This window comes from Pseudophryne corroboree, chromosome 7 (assembly GCF_028390025.1).
Source record: "Pseudophryne corroboree isolate aPseCor3 chromosome 7, aPseCor3.hap2, whole genome shotgun sequence".
Lineage (NCBI taxonomy): Eukaryota > Metazoa > Chordata > Amphibia > Anura > Myobatrachidae > Pseudophryne > Pseudophryne corroboree.
This window is the reverse complement of record NC_086450.1, coordinates 346,470,481-346,491,463: the sequence shown is the minus strand read 5'-3', so window position 1 is coordinate 346,491,463 and position 20,983 is coordinate 346,470,481. Positions and strand designations below refer to the sequence as shown.

The window sequence follows — 20,983 nt, the reverse complement described above, 5'->3', positions numbered from 1 at the left end:
TCCCCAAGCACCCCGTGCCCTTTAGCACAGTTGTACCTGTTATTCTTCACTGATTCATCAGCGCCTTTCCAGTTCTGTCTTTCAGGAGACCTTCAGCGCCCACACGTGCTTCCTGTCTGCCGACCTCATCCTGCATGAGGAGAACCTGGATTCGGCCATCTCTGCCGCGGTTCCTCTTCCCAGTCACCGGAAGAGACCCCGAGTCCACAACACTTCCAAAACCAGGTCAGTGGTGGTATTCGTGTAGTCCTCCAGTCGCCCGCGCAGACTTCGCTAGCACCGGGTTCACAAAAACCTTAGTCATGACAGGGGGGTTTATTTGCCCGTGGGGTGAATGCGGTGGGGTGGTTTGCCTTCAGGTACTTCCATAGCTGTGTGGCCATGGGGGTTGGGTTCCTGGCAGGTGGGGGGAGGCTGCACAGTAATGTGGCTGCGAGGGTGGGGGCAGTTGTTGTTTATTTATGGGGGGGCGACGGTGGTCTGGCTCCTACACTTTCATCCTGGCTCCTAGATTTTGAAAAAATTATTTGTCAAGCTCTGCACTATATGGTGTTATTTGTTGTGTACATGGCTGACTAAATATTAGTTTATTTGAATAATGAATATTATTTCAAATATCAGGCTTCAGAGCAGTCATCACCACGATACTTAATAAACAGGTTCGCCCATACACATTGGGGTGCTTTGCCGGTGACACATAATGCCACCAGGTTTATCACCTGCGCCAAAGACTTTGTTGAATTTTCATAATGTGAGAAATTACTGTTTCCGGCAGTCAGTGCCCTCTGATAATAAAGGGCGTAACACTGAGATGGTGTGACACAATTCATAAAAATCTCCAGTTGTAGTCTCTTATAATGTTTCCTGCACAATGTACACAGTTAGGTACGGTATTAGCACTTGCCTGTTATTTACCAAGTGAATGTGTGCTGAAATTCATATTCAGAGACCTATGCAAATATTTGCTAAACCTATAGGACACATTCTGATAACACAATAGAGAGCACTCAAGATAAGATATAGTATTTAAATAAACCTCAATACATTATAAATACAATATATTATAGTGACAGTTAGTTGTGTGTTATTTGCTTGTGTCGTTCTTCCCAGAACAGAATGTTTTTAAATATAGTTACCTGGGAATATGTAACTTTTATCACACTAAGTTAACTATTGATTTCTTTTGAAGATAATGATCACTAAAACTATATTATTTTTGGACTGAGGTGATACTAGGCTGAGGTACGTACTGAAAACTTTATGTGACTTCTATGTACACTGAAGGCAGCATTACTGCATCACCGCACTGAGGTAATGGGTGCGATTCCCACCATGGCCCTAAATGTGTGGAGTTTGTATATTCTCCCTGTGCTTGTGTGGGTTTTCTCCAGGTGTTTCAGTTTCCTCCAACAATCCAAAAATATACTGGCAGGCTAATTGGCTTCCAACAAAAGTAACCCTAGTATGAATGTGTGTGCGTGTACATGTGGTAGGGAATATAGATTGTAAGCTCCACTGGGGCAGGGACTAATGTGAATGGCCAAATATTCTTTGTAAAGTGCTGCGGAATATGTGTGCGCTATATAAGTAATTAGTAATAAATAAATAATAAGGCAGCCATTATGTAGGTGAGATGTTTGTGAGAATGACACCTATCAAGTCACTAAGTCCTTTTGCTACCCCACAAAGGGATGAGGCACAAAGTAGTTTTCAGTGATCGGACATTCCAGTTATACACATTTTAAGATTTGTCCGCGTCCGCACACACCCATATGCACTTTAGTTTACACTGGCATCTTCTGAAAGAGGATAATAGTAATAGTTAATGATGTGGGACCGGCAGACCATCCAGGGCACCAGTAAAAAACCAAGGTATTTTGTGGTGTGCATTGAGAAGGCGCAGTAAGTGAGGTTCTGAGTACCGAGATACTACCCCTGAGGGACCAACCCACTCTACACTAGCTGCATGAAGGGGCGGGACCAATATAACTAACTAGCCCTGCAAATCACACTGGGGCCTAACGATACAAGGTGCCCATCCCCATTGTGGTGCCATTTGCTTATTTGCATGCATGTGATTCATTACAAATAAAGCAATGAAGGTTATTCATAAAGATATGAAATATGGGCTATCTTGATTTTCCAACACACTTTACACATCCTATAAATTAATCCAAACTATTAAACCCAATCACAAAAAGAAACAGCCTCACTAATTCCAGTCAAGAAAATCACAGGAAACATATACTGCAAAATGTTTACTAAAGGCGATAGACTAAAGAAGTACTGGGGAGCCGGATAGCAACTTGACTAGTTTCACCACTGACAAAAGGTGTGGTGCTCTGTGAGCGGCTTCGTCAGAGTGCGTACTACATATGGGCAGCAGTTACATTCCTCAAGGCTGCTCATAGCCTGCACGGAATAACAGCATACACCTATGTACAACGTGTGTATTTCCCTGAGCTGGCCATAATAAAGACTGCAAATAATTAGTGAACATGAGCCATAATGGGTAATTGTATAAAAGTGAATTTCCTCCTTATTTTAAGCTATGACACAGAAGTTTAGTCAGTGTAAGCAATTTCTCTGTGTGTCATAGGGGCCATTGGACTACACTAAGGACCTTATTCAGTAAGGATTGCAAATTCTGCATATTAGCAGAATTTGTAATCCTTTTGATCGCATGCTGGGGGCCGCCCATCTCAGGGCAAGGCCACCCAGCATGTTACCCGCCGCCTCCACCCTGCGACCACGGTCGTACCACAGAATTTGTTGATGTCTCCTGCTGGCATAGCCTAGCTGCGACTGCAGGAGGCCCGACGCCATCTTTGTGATCGCAGTGGCTGCATGTGATGTCATGCAGCTGCCCCGATCACGCCCACGACACGCGCTCCATTCGTCTGCCGCCGCAACCGTTTCTCAGACGCCACCTTCGGCAACGCTTCATCTCTGCCAAATAAACGGAGTGTTGCCACCCCCTTTCCCGCCCCGCCACCGCCTCTGCCTGATTAACAGGCAGAGGCATTCGCATTTTCTGTGGGTTGCCCGCAGTAAATGCAGGCGCCCGCGCAGGACGGGCCCTGCGCATGTACCCCCATCATCTTTGTCATTTTAGCGGTTAGATTACGTTTTGCGATCCAACCTGAATGAGAGTCTAAGTTTCTAGTATACAGTAAAGGGACAAAAGGCTCCTTCCATAATTTCAAATTAGTTTTCTGCCAGTTATTCTTAAAAAATATACATAAACTATTCTGAACTGCTATTATTATTTCCATGCATATACACCTTTACTGTATGTATTAGCGTGCACATACTGGAAAGAGAGGCACAATGCAAGTATATAGTGGGGAGATATACTGTAGATCTATGCAGACACCTGAGTAACTAAGGGGTACAGTCCTCCCCTAGTACAACTAATAAAACATTTAGGGCCTTGGAACCAATACTAATTCATTTGAAACTGGAAAAACATATATAATGTGTAATATCATAGGCCAGTGATTCTCAAACTGCACCCTGGGGTGCCTCAGGGCACTTGCAGGCGTGCCTTGGATTGGTGGATCAGGACCATTTAAAATTACTTACGGTCAGTGTAATAGGAAAAACCAGTGCTGGTGGCTGCCAATCATACAATATGTAGACAAACAGAAGCAAATCTTGTCCCTCACCACATCACTGAACCTAAGGATGACATATAAACACAGTTTACTTAATTTAATCTTTCTTTCTAAATTTCTGACCTAGGGGTGCCATGAAATAATTAAATTGATGGGGCAGTGCAGTTTTTTGGGATGCCCTGTCCCGCTGTCCCACCAGTGAGTTGCAGAGTCCACTGCGCATGTGCATGCAGCATCTAAACTAGGGGTGGGCAAAATACGGCCCGCGGGCCGGATGCGGCCCGCGAACCGATCCTGCCCGGCCCGCTGCCTCCCACCTGCATGCAATGACAAGCGGCCCTTCCAGCCCAGGTCACCAGCAGCGGCTGCGAGCTAATGCCTGCGGCAGCGCGGCTCTGTTGCCGCAGCCGGCACTATGTGATCTCTCCCCCTTCTCCGTCAGCGCAGCTCCTCCTCCCCCTGCTATTCTCACTCACCCAGCCAGCCAGGCGAAGCTCCGCCTCTGAGACAGGGGGAAGGACTGCTTTGCCGTGCGGAGAATGGTGGGCTCTCAGTAGCAGGGGTCTCCTCGGGGCATGTGTCCTGGGCCCCCCTCCTTTAATGGGAAATCCCTGATTATCAGAAAGAAGAAAGGAGGAAGTAGTGTCCCTGCAGGGGGCGGGGCTATCCAGCACGGAGCACAGCCCTGATGCTCCTGCACTTTATTATGAATGGCAGGTAGGATGATGGGCTTCCAAAGAAGTCAAAGTTTTCATGCAGTGACAGTCTTTCATTTAAGGTATGAGGGACCATAAATTATATTATGTCTGTGTAACTGTAAATGATAATGTGCCTGTAACTCTGTGTATGTGTCTGTATATGTATATGTCTCTGTATAACTCTATATGTGTCTATAGCTCTGTATATGTGTCTGTAGCTCTGTATATGTGTCTGTAGCTCTATATGTGTCTGTGTAACTCTATGTATACTGTATGTCTGTAACTCTGTATATGTGTCTGTGTAACTCTGTATATGTGTCTGTGTAACTATGTATATGTAACTCTGTATATGTGTCTGTGTAACTCTGTATATGTAGCTCTGTGTATGTGTTGGATCAGTATGATTCACCGCCACTTGGGATCCCGTCGTTCAAAATACCGACGCTGGGATCCCGATATCTCGAAACTGAGTAAGGGGTGTTCTCCCTTCTTCCCAACGCCCTAACCCTCCCTCCCCGCAACCTAACCCTAACCTCCTCCCTTGGTGCCTAACCCTAACCACCCCCCATGGTTGCCTAAACCTAGGGCCCTTCCCCCAGTAGCCTAACCCTAACCCTCCGAGGGCGGTGCCCAACCCTAACCTCCACTCCTCGCAGCCTAACCCAAACCCTCCCCCCACCCCCACCCACAGTGTGTAAAAGAGAGCTCTACCTGCTGTAATGTGTGTAAGTGACGCTACTGTGTGGCATCATTTAAATAATGGAGACTATTGTGCAGCCTAATATGAATCTGTATGATTTTTTGGCCACGTCCCTATATTTTTGGCGCATGGAGGGGGGGGCTGCTATTTTGTGTGCGGCCCTCGAATACTGACAGGAATGTGTCAAGTGGACCCTCAGCTGAAATAATTGCCCACCCCTGATCTAAACAGTAAAGAGAAAGGCTGGGGCCAGCCCAGCAACTCAGGAAGCCCAGCACCTCAGGAAACCACGCAGTTTCGGTGTGCACACAAAGTACCAATTCCATTTTCCGAAATGTAGGGAGCTATGCTTTACTTCATTTGTTTATATACAATTCAGTGTTCAGTATATTAGGTTAACAGTGACAATATTGAAATTTAAAATTACAAAATGATAATGTTGACATGGTAATATCGACAGACATGTAGACATATTCAGCATGTCAACATTCATGTTCGCCATGTCAACATGGTCAGTGTCGACAATCCATTTTTATGTAAGCCTAATCCTAACACTTATGTCAGTGCGTCATATATCAACATTTTGTCAACATATTTCAGAAGCCAACATGTTACATGCTGATATAATTGCTGCCATTCTGGTGTTGACATAGAGATTGTCACCATACTGACTGCATACCAATTTATACAGCTCATCAAGTAGCATTGAAAATGTAAGGTAATACCCTAAGGGGAAAATTCAATTAAGAGCGAGTAGCCGCAGTCTATAGAGATGCAAGCAGAATTCAGCTATTGTGATTGAATCTGCCTCTAAATATATTTCTCCTTAGCAAAATACTAACATATGCTATATAAATAATAGTAATAATAATAATAATAATTATTATTATTATATGACCAATTTTAAAAGCATTGGAAATACCTCGAAATATTATTTATTATTATTATCCTTTATTTATATGGCGCCACAAGGGTTCTGCAGCACCCAATTACAGAGTACATAAATTATGAAAACAGGAAAACAGCAACTTAGAGTTGAAGACAATATAGGACAAGTACAGGGAAAATAAAACATAGCTACATCAGCAGGTGACACTGAAATAAGTATCAGGTGGCAGTAGACTGCTGGATTTGGTGCAGTTGAAGATTATTAAAGTAAGAAAAAGGATAAGGATACTGCACAACTGGAAGAATGTCCTGATTGCAGGACAGTGGCACAGTTCGCTGACATCATAAATGTTCTGCCGAAATTGGGATGGTTGGGCTGTAAGTCCAATGCCTAGAGGCACTTCTATGCAGCCCTAGGGTACTTAGTTTGTCTCACAGCAGGGGGCTATGTGAAACTGCGGAAGGAGAGTGACGGTGACAGGGACGTGCGGTGAGCTAAATTGCTCAGGAGGCACTGGCTTGCAACAAAGCCAGATTTACACAAAATATTTGAGCATTATACACAGGTGCAGCAGTATAAACTCCTGAAAATTTTGTGAGTTTTGATTAGAGATGTTCTGAAAAGATAAGCAGGTGAGGCAGTCTATAGACTTTTTACTCCACAGTTTTGGCTATAAAAATGATTAGAATAATGCAAATAAGATATTTCAAACATATTCTTTATATTTTTCATATACTGTATACAGTAAAAACTCTGGCACAAATGTTAATATGACAGGAAAGGCTCTGCCTCACCTGCCTCACCCCATCGCACGTCACTGGAGGGTGAGATGAATGCATGGACATCCATACTAAAGTGCTAATCAAAAAAGTCAAAAGTTTCTATACTACAGAAAAGTAACCACCGGGAAATCTTTTCAACATTTAACGGAAGGTATAAAAATACGTATTGCGTAACTGGAAATGCCGCTTATTGTATTTATAGATGTTTAATTTTAGCAACAACTGAAAGCATTTCATACATATGCTCTACTGGAATGCAAATATTAATGAAAGGAAAAGGGATAACAGAGATTACAGGCCTTTATGCAATGCTCCTCATTGTCTTGTTAAGTAAACATAACCTTTATCTTGTTGCAATAAAGTGTATTCAGGTTGTACTGCAAATATTTTTATATTTCCATAATATATATCCATATTTTTATGGCACAGAAAAGAGTCAACAAATAGATGGGTGTAGTGTTACTCAATGAGGAGTATTTCCAGTAATGGAGAGAGGTGACTATGCCAACAAAAGATGCTCTGCAATCAGCACTGTGGTATGTTGTGCAGGAACGACTGCGCATTTCATTCAGCCGCAGACGCAGAGGGAATTGTGAAAGCAAGTTAAGCTGCCCATACATCAACAATCAATTGGCACAAAAAATCTACAAAATCCAACATGCATGATCGAAATCCTCAAGGAGGAAGATTTCTAACATGTTGGACTAATGGACTTTGCAGATCAATGGAGAATCGTAGATTGAGGAATCGGGCTTGTTGATGTATGGACTGCTTAAGACTTTAGTATGGAATCCTAACGCACTAAGCATAATAATAATAATAATAATAATAAAATAATAATAATAAAAATAATATTAATATGAATAATAAAAATAACAACAACAATTTGAAACAAAAATGTATCTCCTTATTTGCCCAATGCAACAAAATCCAGTAAATGTACATATAAACTTTCAAGGGCCCATACATCTGGCATCTATCAAGGCTATTCTCTGTTCTGCCAGTGCCTGTATTGAGTCATCGGCAAAGTCCAACATGTTGGAAATACTTGATTCACCAATTCCTACCCAAAAATGAGAGTCTGGGATTTTTAACATGTAGGATCTCGCTGATCCCCCGAAAAATTGAAGATTTTCAGAAACGACCTGGATCAGATCAATACTGCCCCTTAGATGTATGGCATGCATTACCTCCATAGAGTGTATAGGTAATTCATATATTTGCACAATAAATGGAACAGTGTTAAACTTAAATGCATATTATTGTAGAGAGACAAGTCGTAAAGTATGCGAAAAACAGATTAAAGAAACGTTTTGTCTGCGATAGCCCCACGGAATATCCTATTTGCAAAGGATTGTGTACCCCACAATTATCTTATCACCGTCTCAGGATGACAATAGCATAGGTAGACAGTGCAAAACTGCTTTATTCAATTAAATAAAGTATTTTTCTACTGGAAGCAATTAGTAACTACTAGTGTCCTGGCGATGAAGTATGTTTAGTTTTAATGGTAACCACAGGTGTCTGCTTATAGGATAAACAAAGGATAAGCCAAGTACAAACCTGCTTTAGCTAACAGCACCACTCTTTCTCCCTCTGCTTTAGCAAACTGCACCACTCTTTCTCCCCCTACTTTAACTAACTGCACCACTCTTTCTCCCCCTGCATTAGCTAACTGTAGTGTTCAGTCTCGGCTGTTTTAGCAGGGCGCCGTGCCCTGCCCGTTTTTTTAACAGGCAAAACCCGCCCTGCCCCTTTTGCGGCGCCCTGCTAGAACAGCCGCCCGCTCCCTGCCCTCCCGGCGTGTATAGATGCCGTGCGCATGCGCGAGGCATCCATTCACGCATTGGGAGAGGGCTGGGGGAAGCCCAGCACCGACGGAGGTGCTGGGCACGCCCCCAACAGTGACGTCGGCGGCCACAGACGCTCTCTATAGTAGCGTCTGTGGGCCGCACCGCCCCCTAAAATGACGGAGGTGTGGCCACGCCCCCTAATTTGCGTGGCCGCGCCCCCATTTCGGGCGCGCGCGCGGCTTCGACGCGCGCGCACATGTGCCCCCTTGAGTCCGGCGCCCTGCCCCTTTTCACTCCTAGAGTGAACACTATAACTGCACCACTCTTTTTCCCCCTGCATTAGCTAACTGCACCACTCTTTTTCCCCCTGCATTAGCTAACTGCACCACTCTTTTTCCCCCCTGCATTAGCTAACTGTACCACTCTTTCTCCCCCTACTTTAGCTAACTGCACCACTCTTTCACCGCCTGCATTAGCTAACTGCACCACTCTTTCTCCCCCTGCATTAGCTAACTGCACCACTCTTTCTCCCCCTGCTTTAGCCAACTGCACCACTCTTTCTCCCTCTGCTTTAGCTAATTGCACCACTCTTTCTCCCCCTGCTTTAGCTAATTGCTGTTATCTGCATTCTCCTCCTTTGCCTTCCCCCTGTGTTTCTACCTCTGTCCATTACCCCAAGACTCTGCATGCACCTTTGTATTTTCCTATACCTCCATCTTCAAATGAGTGCATCTGACCACCATGTATACATCTGGCTCTACTTTTATATGTGTGTGTGAGCTAAACTGCAAGATAATCCTCTTGCTCAACTATTTTGTGAGGCCCCCTTTAAAAAAAGTCTCATTAAAGGCACAAATTAAAAAAGGTATCTTGAGATTAATCAATGCCAAAAGACAAATCAAAGGTAAATAAAATTAATTTCAGAATAAAATAGCACATGCTAGATAAACGTAATCTATCACTATCAGTAGACTGCATTGAAACCTGCATTGCTGTTATGGAATTTGGTACATATATTGTATAATGACTGTGTGCCATGTTTTATGCGTGCAGTCATAGTTGCCTACCCTCCCTCATTCTGCAGGAGACTCCCTGAAATAGTAGCAATCTCCCTCACTTCCGGAATAGTCCATCAATCTCCCTGATTGCACCTTACCCCCATTATGCAGCTGTTACTTTCTTGGGAAAAATGAAAAAGTCAGCGATACATAAATTGAAATGGGCTTATTATCAGTGCCATGTCCCTGCATTGGTTATAAAGCACAATGATCCCTATGGCTACATATATTTTAAATAAGGTTTCCCGTGACCATTTACAGTATATGGAACCTCTTGTAATACACAATACACAAAGAATTCCTGAAAATTATCACTGCCTTTTCATTAACAAGTAGATCTTACAAACTTTGGGGCTCATTTACATATGGATGTTAGTCATGTTTATGACGCGTCTCTCAGATGGGATCCGGTCTGAAGATCGACAGTGTCTAGGTCGACAATGTTTAGGTCGACCACTATAGGTCGACAGTCACTAGGTCGACATGGATGGAAGGGGTCGACAGGGTTTCTAGGTCGACAGGTCTAAAGGTCGACATGAGTTTTTCAATTTTTTTATTTTTTTTTATTTTTTCATACTTAACGATCCACGTGGACTACGATTGGAACGGTAAAGTGTGCCGAGCGAAGCGGTAGCGGAGCGAAGGCACCATGCCCGAAGCATGGCGGGCGAAGCGAGCCATGCGAGGGGACGCGGTGCACTAATTTGGGATCCCGGTCACTTTACGAAGAAAACGACACCAAAGAAGAAAAAAATCCTCATGTCGACCTTTAGACCTGTCGACCTAGCACATGTCGACCTAGAAACCCTGTCGACCTTCCATCCATGTCGACCTAGTGACTGTCGACCTATAGTGGTCGACCTAAACATTGTCGACCTAGATACTGTCGATAAAACGAACCACACCCCTCTCAGATGTCCGCACTGATAGGTGTTACTTTCACATCTCCCTGAAATGCTTTTTCAAAAGTAGGCAAGTATGCGTGCAATGCAAATATCACAGAGGAACTGAAATAATACTTATATAACTACCCATTAGAAGCATATGGTTAGGTGTTTTTGTAGCATTGTGTGATATTGTCTGGTGATTGTAGGTGATTAACAAACAATAGCTGCTAAAGGGCTGCATCATTTGAAAGCGAGGTCTCCCCTTTTTCAAGTGTGGGTGTCTCCATGTGTACAGGTGCAATTATGGGTGTAAGGGGGTACATAGTGCCCTCTTGCCCTTGTATGAAAAAAGTATGTCTAGCGATAACTTGTGATCACCAAACAATAGCTACTAGAGTAACGCATCATTGGAAAGAAGGCACTCCCTTTTTCTAAATGTGAGAGTCCCCACATGTACAAGTGCAATATTAGGCATAAGGGGGTACACAGGGCCTGATTCTGGTTAGTTAGTAAGCCCAATGATTCACATACTAATCCGATGGTGGGTGATCTGCGCATGTGTAAAACGAGTCCTGTGATTGTGCTAGCAGTGCTCAACAATCAGGTTGTAGCAGTTTGGGGGCGGAGAGGGGGGGAGGGAGGGGTTCCAGCCAGCATTTTCAAAAATGAGGTGTTGTCCCCATTTTCAGGGAATACTGAGGCCAGGGTCTGTGCCCACTGACGCAGATTTCCTGGCCTTGGTTATGGAGCGGTGTCTGGCAGTATGTGTAATCAGAAGATTATTTAGCTGGCCAATGGTGTCACAGAGTGATCTAATGCTGCATCCTCGGACGCAGCAGTGGACCACACATGCATGCAGAAGATATCTATTTCTATGTATTGCTTCCTGCTGCATTAGCATATGTTAGCACTGCTGTTGCATGCAAGGACGCAGCAGCAATTCTAACAATTTTCAAATCAGAATCAGACCCATAGTGTCCTCCCGCCCATATACATAAAACATATTACAATATTACAGGTGAAACTCAGAAAATTAGAATATCGTTCAAAAGTTCATTTATTTCAGTAATTCAACTTAAAAGGTGAAACTAATATATTATATAGAATCATTACATGCAAAGTGAGATATTTCAAGCCTTTATTTGTTAGAATTTTGATGATTGTAGCTTACAGCTTAAGAAAACCCTAAATCCAAAATCTCAGAAAATTAGAATATTACATAAAATCAATAAAAAAGGATTTTAAATAAAGAAATGTTGGCCCTCTGAAAACTATAATCATTCATATGTACTCAGTACTTGGTTTGGCCCCTTTTGCATAAATTACTGCCTCAATGCGGCGTGGCATGGATTCTATCAGCCTGTGGCAGTGCTGAGGTGTTATGGAAGACCAGGATGCTTCAATAGCGGCCTTCAGCTCTTCTACATTGTTCCGTCTCATGTCTCTCATCTTTCTCTTGGCAATGCCCTATAGATTCTCTATGGGGTTCAGGTCAGGCGAGTTTGCTGGACAATTCAGGCCATTCAGACCGGTGGGGATGGTCATTTTTTTGTTTTTGTGGCTGCGGGAACTGTTGATGACAAATGGGATTTGTCATCCACAGCTTAGGTATATACTGTATGCTACTTGTCATCTGCAGCGAAGATGTTAAATTAAACATCTGTAACTACTGAAGACGCGACAGACTTGAAAAGCGCCAGATAGTAAACTGACCCCTTTGGGTTTTCAGGGACTTGTTTTCAGGGACTTGTTTCTCTGTTGTCTAGACTTTAGGTTTGTAAACTGCTAGTAGAATGCAACAGTGAACGCAAACAGGCTTTCAAAGAATTTCCAAAGAAAATAGCTTAAACTATGATACGGATCTCCTATGTATGTGTTTAACCAGACTGCATTTAGACTTTGTCAGTCAGCACATAAACGCACGGTAGGAAAGCTGATCTAATTTTTGTTTTTGCATGTTGTTATAATTTAATGAGAAGTATCCATTTCTGCAATTGTTTCTACTAAAGCAAGAGAAAAGAAGCATAAATTATACATACTGTACCCTGGATCCAATACCATTGACTGAGTTTGAATTCCAGGTACATAAAGTTTATGTATAACTGTATAGCAAGTGCACTCATTATAGCATTGCCATTTCTGTGCTTCTGGTTTTTTCAGAGACTTCAGTAAAAATTAACCACACAGCCGGAGATGAATTTTGGCGTTGCTAAGGGATAACTAGGGGTGGGCTGGCTTTTTGTTTTGTTTTGCAGAAACGCTAAGAATATTTTGAACTATTTCAAATTGAGTATGGGGTTCCTGTGACTTTTTAGAAATTTCTGTGGATTTTATTGACTTCTTTATGATAAGAGAATCAGTGGCGTAACTAGGGCCCCGCAGCCACTGCGATCGCTTGGAGGCGCACACTGTGCCCTCCCGTGTCCTTCCCGAAACGCACAGCAGCGGGGGAGGGGGGTGTCCCTGGCACTGGGGGAGCATATTTGGCACTGGGAAGGGGGGGGGGTATGTGTGTACCTGGCACTGGGGTAGCATATTTGGCACTGGGGGGGGGGGGGGGGGGGTGTGTGTTATATGTGTACCTGGCACTGGGGGAGCATATTTGGCACTGGGGGGTATATGTGTACCTGGCACTGGGGGGCATATTTGGCATTGGGGGGTATATGTGTACCTGGCACTAGGGGCATATGTGTACCTGGCACTGGGGGGGGGGGCATATTTGGCACTGGGGGGGGATATATGTGTACCTGGCACTGGGGGGGCATATTTGGCAATGGGGGGTATAGCTGTACCTGGCACTGGGGGGGGGGGGTATATGTGTACCTGGCACTGGGGGGCATAGTTGGCAATGGGGGGAATATCTGTACCTGGCACTGGGGGGCATATTTGGCACTGGGGGTATATATGTAGCTGGCACTGGGGGGACATATTTGGCACTTGGGGTATATGTGTACCTGGCACTGGGGGGGGGGCATATTTGGCACTGAGGGTATGTGTGTAGCTGGCACTGGGGGGGCATATGGGGCATATGTGTATCTGGCACTGTGGGGGGATATCTGGCACTGGGGGCATATGTGACACTGGGAGCACAGGCCTAGTAACAAGCATTACCCCCTGGTTACAAGCACAACACCCAGCTCATGAAATCCATGGCAAAAAGCATTACCCCCTAGCAACGAGCATGACACCCAGTGCATGATACACCTGGCAACAAATATTATCCCCTGGCAACAAATTTGAAACCCAGCACATGATACCTCTGGCAACAAGCATAACACCCAGTGCATGAAACCCCTGGCAACGAGCCGAGCATAACACCCTGGGCATGAAAATCCCTGGCACCGTGCATAAAACCAAGAGCATGAAACACCTGGCAACAATCAGGTAATTTAAAAGTAATTAGAAGCCTTACTGTAGGACTTAATGTGTAATGGGCTTTGCGGTGTGTGGCATAATGTATCACGGACATTGCGGTGTGTGTCATAATGTGTCACAGGCATTACGGTGTGTGGTATACTATATCACGGGCATTGTGGTATGTGGTATAATGTCTCAGGGGCATTGCAGTGTGTGGCATAATGTATAACGGGCATTGCGGTGTGTGGCATAGGGTTTAATGGGCATTGCGGTATGTGTCACAGGCATTACAGTGTGTGGTATACTATATCACGGGCATTGTGGTATGTGGTATAATGTCCCAGGGGCATTGCAGTGTGTGGCATAATGTATAATGGGCATTGCGGTGTGTGGCATAGGGTACAGTGGGCATTGCGGTATGTATCACAGGCATTACAGTGTGTGGTATACTATATCACGGGCATTGTGGTATGTGGTATAATGTCTCAGGGGCATTGCAGTGTGTGGCATAATGTATCACGGACATTGCGGTGTGTGTCATAATGTGTCACAGGCATTACGGTGTGTGGTATACTATATCACGGGCATTGTGGTATGTGGTATAATGTCTCAGGGTCATTGCAGTGTGTGGCATAATGTATCACGGACATTGCAGGGTGTGGCATAATGTATCACGGACATTGCGGTGTGTGTCATAATGTGTCACAGGCATTGTATGTACTATAATGTATCAGGAGCATTGCAGTGTGTAACATAATGTATAATGTCATTGCGATGCGTGTCATAATGTGTCACAGGCATTACGGTGTGTGGCATAATGTGTCGGGGGCATTATGGTGTGTTCCATATTGTGTCATGGGCATTATTGTGTGTGGCATAATGTCTAAGGGCCATTGCAGTATGTGACATAATGTATAGTGGGCATTACTATAAGGAGGAAAAATGACAAATAATGTAAGGGGCATAAATCAGGATTATTTATTTTCCTGTGGTGGCCAACGTCTGGGCGTGCAGGTTGCAAAACTGGGGTATAAGGTAGTCTTTTCCTGCAATGCCACACCCCTTTATGCAAAGACATGCCCCTTTTTTTGCAGCGCGTGCAGATTTACTAGTGCCAATTATGAGGCGGGGGGGCAGGGAATGTTTTGGCTTGGGGGAGAAAAATTTCTAGTTACGCCCCTGGAGAGAATTATATGGGGAACGTTTTTTGCCATACTGATTAAAATCTGGCCGTGATTTTCAGAGCGCATTAAGAATGGTCTTATGCATTACAGCATGCCCAGCAGGTAACACTTTGTACTTAATTTTAGAAAACTCAGCTCTATACAGTATGTTGCATACAGTGCACCTATCACATATCAGTTTAATTCAACTTAGTACTGGGCAGGAAACTGCCCAAATTGTGGCATAAGGTCATATACTTTGTGCACTCAATGTGGGTCTGCCTGTGGTTGAAAGATTTTGGTTACTAGTATGTTTTTGCAATCCCCAAGAATTAACTGTGAAAACCTTTTAGGTACAGTATTTGCCAATATGTGTTTAATCTCTGCACCTTGGCCAAAGTATGTAATGATTAGGGAGCAGTTCTGTAATTCAGCACGCTCTTATCCAGTGCCATAATGGTCAGGATGGCATTCGCCATTGTCGACAATCTGGGCGAGCTTCCTGGCTCAGCCACCCACAAACTTAGCAGAGGCCCAACGCTAGGGAAGGATCTCTGCAAAGCCTTGCTTTTGGTCCAAGATCCTGGCTCGGGGCTCCTTTATACAGCCTCCATGGGGAAACAGTTACAATACTGCTAGTCGGGATCCCGGACGTCACAATGCCGACGCCAGATCCCGGCTAGCGGTGGAATACTGCCGCTGGAATCTCAGCACCACAGGCTTTTCTCCCTCTATGGGTGTCGTGAACAACCATAGAGGGAGAATGTTATGGGAGTGTCATGGGCATGAATATAACCTATGGCAAGCGCAGCGAGCCACCGTGCCCATAGCATGGTGAGATCAGCGAGCCGGCAAGGGGCTTGTGTGATATGCGCAAAAGCGTACCTGGAGTCTCACGTCTGTCCAGTTGCGGCCCGTCCGGTCATCCAGTTCCTGCTTGTGCGGAGCCTGCTGGAATCTGCGGGGGAACACCTGTATAGGACCTGGGCAGAAGGACGGAGATACCCCAGTACAGACAACACCCCTACGTGCACAAAGGATCACTACAGTGAGAGGCGGTCACGAAGATTTATTACAAAAGAGAGAGCAGTCACCGTTGAAGTAACTTGTGCGACTGGTTTGTAAACTTAGTACATTTCAAAAGGCACATCGCAACCTTAACATGAATACTTTTGGTTATACATCAACACTGAAACAGGTATTTAGAGAAAATAAAACTATTTCAGGAACCTTTAAGCAGTATATCAATAGGCCACTAGTTGGCGTTATGGGCTCAAACAAAAAGGGACCCCTGGCCCTGCACATAACCCAAAGCAGTTCCAGTGTGAGTCCACACAGTATAGTCACTGCAGGGTATCTCTCTACCCCAGCTGGGGTAGGGCAAACGGGGAAAAGTACAGACTGCCCGGGTTTGGAGTCTATGGTGACTCAAAGCAATGTCTCTGTCGGGGGATCCGGTGGTGGTCCAATTATTAGGGGAGCATACAAGGAGAACGTGGGTTGGAGGTGCAACCGTATGCGAAGTGCTGGGGTTCAGGGCACTGTGGTGCAGTTCCTAAAGGGGTCTTGGGTACTCTAGAGGGCACACTAGGGGAGGTGCAAGTACCTGTGCCTCACGGGTGCTTCCTCCTGGGTGCTCTCCTGCCGAAGGTCAGGCTCTCCAGCGTGACCCTTGTTCTTCCTCTCTCTGGCCCGCAGCAGCTCCCTGTATCTGGCCTCTTCCGCGGCAGTGTGGAGTCTGGTGGCAGGGGCAGTGCGGCCTTGTACCCGGCGGCCGGGCGTGACGTCACTCCTCCGGCAGCTGGCAGCAGCGCACACGCTGGTTTTCTCTGGCTCCCGCCCGCTGTTCTCCTCTTACTGCTGCGGCAGTCAGCGGCGCTGGGCTCCGTCCCTCCTTGCGGCTTCCTCCGGTCTCTCTCTTCACTTCCCTCTTTTAGGCGCCAACTCCTCCTCTGCTTCTCCCGCTCTGCGGGCAGCCAATCCCCGCATTTTTTGGTTAGGAGGCACTGGGTCCTAGTGCCCTCCAGCTAGTCCTCCTGTCAGACGCGGTTGCCTAGCAACCAGCTGACCAGCCACATTAACCACTGCAGTCCCTGGTGGGTTAAGGTATTCAGCAGTGGCTGGGGGGCGGATACTGGGCATCACACTTGCTAGTGCTCGCCCCGCTGCTGGCACACCGGTGGCCGGGATCCCTCTGTGGATGTACTGTCAGTTTTTGATACCGATCCCCCTCCATGATGTTGTGGCAAAGAAATGCGACTTCATGTCAACGCAACGCGGCAGAGTAGAAGTTTTAGTTAGTCAAGTCCGTCACTTTCCCAGGATGCATGGACCCCTAGATACGGAACTCATCTTATCCACACTAAGATCTCAATATGAAGTGTCTAGCAGTGCATAACGCAGGTGCGTGGTAACAGAGCTCACAGGAAATTGTTGGATTTTGTTTCAGATACAATGTTATATTCCTCTTTACCTCCTGTTTAACTCAAGTATTGGTCAGAATAATTCTTTTTTTTTAAATACTGTTTATTGAGATTTCTGCCAAAATACAAAGGAGGACGGGGATGGGGAAGACAGAAGGAAAAAGGGAGGAGGGGAGGGGGGGGGGGGGGGGGGGTACAGCAATGCAAACATTTGATGTCCATTATGTAAGTATATCAGAGACCGAATGTCAACGGGGGGGGGGGGGGGGGCATTTAAAGTGTGCCAACCATGGGTACCAGACCTCAGTGAAGGTCCCAGCCCTGCTCTCGATCACGCTAGAGAGAAACTCCATATGATATGTATCCCATACAGCCGCGATCACCGCCGCAATGGAGGGGACTGTGTGCGACTTCCAATGAAAAGCAATCTTACATCTCAGTGCGGTCGCAATGTGCCAGATGAGTCTTTGTATGGGTCTTGGTGTTCCAGGGATGGGCCTTGGGAAGAGGAAGAAAGTTGGGGAGAAGGGCACGGTCACTCCGGTGATTCGCAAGATCAATTTCCGGATGGCTTTCCAGCGCGATGTTATCCCGGGACAGTCCCAGAATACATGGAGCAGGGTACCCTCCAATCCGCAACCCCTCCAACATCTATCCGATGCGGCAGGAAATATTCTACTCAGACGCGTCGGCACCAAGTACCAACGAACATAAATTTTAAACGAGTTTTCTCTATGTCTAATAGAGGTCGCTGAGGAGACTAGGTTTTGTTTAATCTGTTCCCAGGTATCTGGCTCCAAGTGGTCCTGTAATTCAGTTTCCCAAGCTATTTCATGAGGGGTCAATGTGGGTAGATCATGAGTAAGCATGAGGCGGTATATAGATGATAGGAGGCCCCTAGAGGGAGAGCGCAGAAAGCATAATGATTCCAGAGGTGATCGGGTTAAGGAGCTATGTGAGTGTATGTATGCTATGTGAAAGCTACGTAGTTGTAGATATTGAAAGAAGCAATGTGGAGGGAGTTCATATCTACTCTGTAAGTCAGAGAAGGCTGGGAAAGAGCGAGAGGGCGCCATGTCGTTAATAAACAACAGGTCGAGCGTCTGCCAATGTTGGAAAGTACGTGGGGACTGACCTTCAGGGAACAACGGATTGTCCCAGAGGGGTGCAAGAGCGGGGGGGGAGGACAATAAGGAGAAAGTCTTAGTGAGTCTGTCCCAAAGTGTGATGGTAAATGCTATAGATGGGAAATTAGAACATTCGGGGGGTCTGTGAGTTCGAGGGATCCAGAGGAGGGTGGAGATGGACCTCATACGAACAAGTTCGGATTCCAATTGAACCCATCTACGAGACGCTGTATGTGAGTGCAAGAGGACGGCCTGAGATAGGTGGGCCGCGTAGTAATACAATTTAATGTTGGGTACTCCAAGTCCACCCTCTCTGTTCCTGTTATAAAGTGTCTTAAAACGAACCCGAGGTCTCTTGCCTGACCACAGAAAGTGTAAGAATTTCTTCTGCAAATCTGAGAACACCTGTGAAGGTATTCATATCGGGAGCGCCTGGAATAGGTATAAGAGACGAGGCAGGACGTTCATTTTCAGGGCGTTGGCCCGTCCAGACCAAGAAATAAACTGACCTGACCATTTCTGGAGATCGCCAGTGACATTATGAATTAGTTCAGGGTAATTGGCTTTATATAATTGGGAGTGTTGTCTGGTGAGGAATACGCCTAGGTATTTCAGGCGGGATTTTTTCCAGTCAAATTTGAAGTTGCTGCATAAAGAGGCCTTTAACTGGGCTTGCAAGTGAAAGTCTAGTACCTCCGTTTTAGCATCGTTTACTTTAAAGTTGGAAATAAAACCAAATTCCTGTATAATTTTTAGAAGGTTTGGGAGAGAGATGTGCGGGTTCGAGAGAGTGAGCAAAATATCGTCTGCATATAAGGAGATCTTGAACTGAGAAGAACCAATTGTAATCCCCGAGATATCCGGGCAGTCGCGGATCCCCGACGCCAGTGGTTCCATCATCAGCGCGAAAATTAAGGGTGACAAAGGACAGCCCTGTCTTGTACCATTCGCATGGTCAGAATAATTCTATATACAGTACATTCTTAATACGGGTTCAGTATGATTTACCGACGGACACAGATTATGACTGTCAGTATTGTGTCCGTCGGTAAATCAACTGCTACCTCTTAATACAGTGAGAAGAAGCACACTAGCTATGCAACTAAACTGGATTACAGCCAGTACATGCTGATTAAGCTAACAATACAACGAAGAAAAAAAAAACCAAAACAACAGACCATGTATTAAGTATACACAGCACTTCCGTAAAGCATTTCAGAATCTGGTGTGTTCCCCTTTCCAAAAATTAACGTGGAGGAAACCTTATCCAGCCCACCCAGTATAGATTTATAGGGTGCTAGAGGTAGGGGGCCTGATTCAGAGCCACACACCATCCACACATAATGTGGATGTTCACCTAGTTGAGTGATGTTTTGTAACTGCGCATACGTGTAAATTTCGGGGGGGAAAACAGCGTATGCGAGACACATGCAAGAGTGTATGCACAAAAGCACATTTGTGATCGAGACAGACAATATCAGACATCTAGTGGGCAGTGACTGGGATGAGTCTAGAAATGAATGCAAAAATGGTCCGTTCAGTAGGGGTGTTATGGGAGTGTCACGGGCATGTCAATGCAAGCAGCAAGACACACAGGAGGCCATGGCCAGTCAGAGAAACTGCAACTGCCCTAGGGCTGGTGCAACCCATGGTGGGTGGCTCAGACCTTACACATTCAGCCGCACTAATTCATGCCAAGAGACAGTGAAACGAGTTAATGGTCAGCCTCTGGTACCTATGTACAGCCAGGAACGCTTTTGGTATTACACTTGGACATTTACAGCCATCAGGAAATCCAGCAACAGCCCCTGTGGATAAAAGGAATATCCATTAACTATTGCGGTGGAGCCCATAACCTGCCTTGGACCCTTGCTAGAGTGGACAAATCCAAAGAGACCCACAGGTAATTATACCAAAAAGCCTGTATATCTGAACCTAAAGGCTTCATTTAGCACGTGCAAATTGTCCTTGAGGGGTTTATGAACCTCAGTTTTGTGTTATTTTCCCTAAATTTTAGCACATCAGGAGACTATTGGATACAGTGGAGGTGACCCTTGGATTTTGGTTCTTCGGTATGGTATACCAGGCCCCGGCAGGCAATTGGTACAATTTCCTCCTCCTCTTAAGACAGAGGTTCTCAAACACGGTCCTCAAGCCACCCTAACGGTCCAGGTTTTAAGTATATCCGTGCTTGGCCACAGGTGACTTAATTAGTACCACAGCAATTTGATTTAACCATCTGTGCTGAGCCTTGGATATACTTAAAACCTGGATCGTTGGGGTGCCTTGAGGACCACGTTTGAGAGCCTCTGTCTTAAGATATAATTGTAAAATTGAAACAAAAGGCGGTGACCATATTTTCTCCGCTGCTTGGTGTTTTGTCATTTATTCAATGGGTTATTATTGGTTGATTGTGGGACAGAAACGATCTCTGTCTAATGCTGCATTCAGACTGCAAATGCCGGATCCTACCCGGTAGGACAAACGTT

The 20,983-nt window shown here is 45.3% G+C and overlaps 1 protein-coding gene across 3 annotated transcripts in view; it reads right to left on the bottom strand.

Annotated features, from left to right (window-relative positions):
- TMC5 (transmembrane channel like 5) overlaps positions 1–20,983 on the bottom strand; it is a 383,751-nt gene that overhangs the window by 223,514 nt on the left and 139,254 nt on the right. Inside the window, exon 2 of one of the 3 annotated variants that reach the window (XM_063934400.1) lies at positions 3,586–3,681. The exons of the other annotated variants lie outside the window; for them this stretch is intronic. The gene's annotated coding sequence lies outside the window, so the exon portion shown is untranslated. The remainder of the gene's footprint in view (positions 1–3,585; positions 3,682–20,983) is intronic. 3 annotated transcript variants of the gene reach the window in all.